The sequence below is a fragment of the Vigna unguiculata genome, chromosome 4, assembly GCF_037176805.1.
Source record: "Vigna unguiculata cultivar grain cowpea cultivar isolate G323 ecotype 2 chromosome 4, ASM3717680v1, whole genome shotgun sequence".
In the NCBI taxonomy this organism is placed as follows: Eukaryota; Viridiplantae; Streptophyta; class Magnoliopsida; order Fabales; family Fabaceae; genus Vigna; species Vigna unguiculata.
This window is the reverse complement of record NC_140795.1, coordinates 34,790,704-34,792,115: the sequence shown is the minus strand read 5'-3', so window position 1 is coordinate 34,792,115 and position 1,412 is coordinate 34,790,704. Positions and strand designations below refer to the sequence as shown.

The 1,412-nt window shown below is 38.4% G+C and overlaps 1 pseudogene; it reads right to left on the bottom strand.

The window, feature by feature from the left end:
- On the bottom strand, nt 1–1,412 carry LOC146887078 (uncharacterized; annotated as a pseudogene).

Below are 1,412 nucleotides of genomic sequence, written 5' to 3'. Positions count from 1 at the left end.
TCAACAGCAGCAACACCCCCCACTGAGATTCTGGCCTGCCCCAAGCCAAGAAATATACTCATCAAATTGGGCACCATTCATCAAATAGTCATCTGGAGTGTCTAGAACATCCAAAGATAACTTATGCAAGTTGTCCATGAGACATCGTGTGCTACGACGAACTGCTTGTTGGCTATCGCAAATGTCCTCTTGTCTTGCAAACATTTTACCCATAGTTGCTTGGAAGGTAGCTTCAGAAACATAACAGGAGGCACGAGGTACACTCGGTGGACGAGGACGAGCAACATGTCTTACTAATTCCCTCTTATTTGTAAATTGTCTCAACAAACTCAAGGTACTAGAATGACTATAGATAAAGCCAACAAGACTAATTCCTCTATGAATTATCTTCTTTATCAAAGGAAGCTTTCCAATGTCTTCAAGCATCAAATCTATACAATGGGCAGCATAAGGAGTCCAATAAAGATGGGATTTTTCTCTTCTAACAACTTACCAGCCAACACATAATTTCTCCCATTATCTGTTATAACTTGAACAACATTTACTTCCTCAATCTCCTCCACAAGGGAATCAAGCATCTCAAATAGTTTTTCTCCTGTCTTCACAAAGTTTGAACCATCAATGGACTTGACAAACATTGTCTCTACAGGGGAGCTCACCAAAAAGTTAATTAAGCATCGTTGCTTTCGATCAGTCCATGCATCTGACATAATAGAACAACCATGTTTGCTCCATTGCAATTTATGATCTTGCAACAACTTTTCCGTGTACTCAACTTCCTTGTTGAGAAGTGGAACTCTGATTTCATGATAACTAGGAACAGGTAAATTAGGTCCATAAGCACCTATGGCATCAATCATATCTTGAAAACTTTTTAACTTCACAAGGTTGAATGACAAGCCTGCTTGGTACCAAAATCGAGCAATATATTGATGAACTGAGGCCTTTAAATTTTTGTCACATGCCTCTTTGATGTTAGCTTGCCTTCATTTTTCCTTTCTTCTCTTCTCTATTGTAGCAGTTGGATTTCTACAAAACATATCCATTGGTCCTTTTCTTCCACCGCTATTTCTCCCTTTATCATTACTAGTCGTGGAAATTTCATCCTCATCTTCACTCTCATGGTTATCATTGGTTGCAGTATATCTAGGATTGATGGAGGAGCTGTATGCTTTTTCTTTGTATAATTTCCAAAGTTCTTCTCTCACATTTTTCAGAGTCTTGGTGCAAGCAGCAACATTGTCCTTCTTTGCCATGAGATGTTCTTTTGCTCTAGTAATTCCTCCTTTCATAACTTTCCCATAATAATTGTAAATAGTTGTATTTAAATTCGATTCATCCATCGGATGACAATGTTTCCATCCTGAGTCACTCCTATGGGATGTTCTTAAAGGATCATTATTATTGGCCAT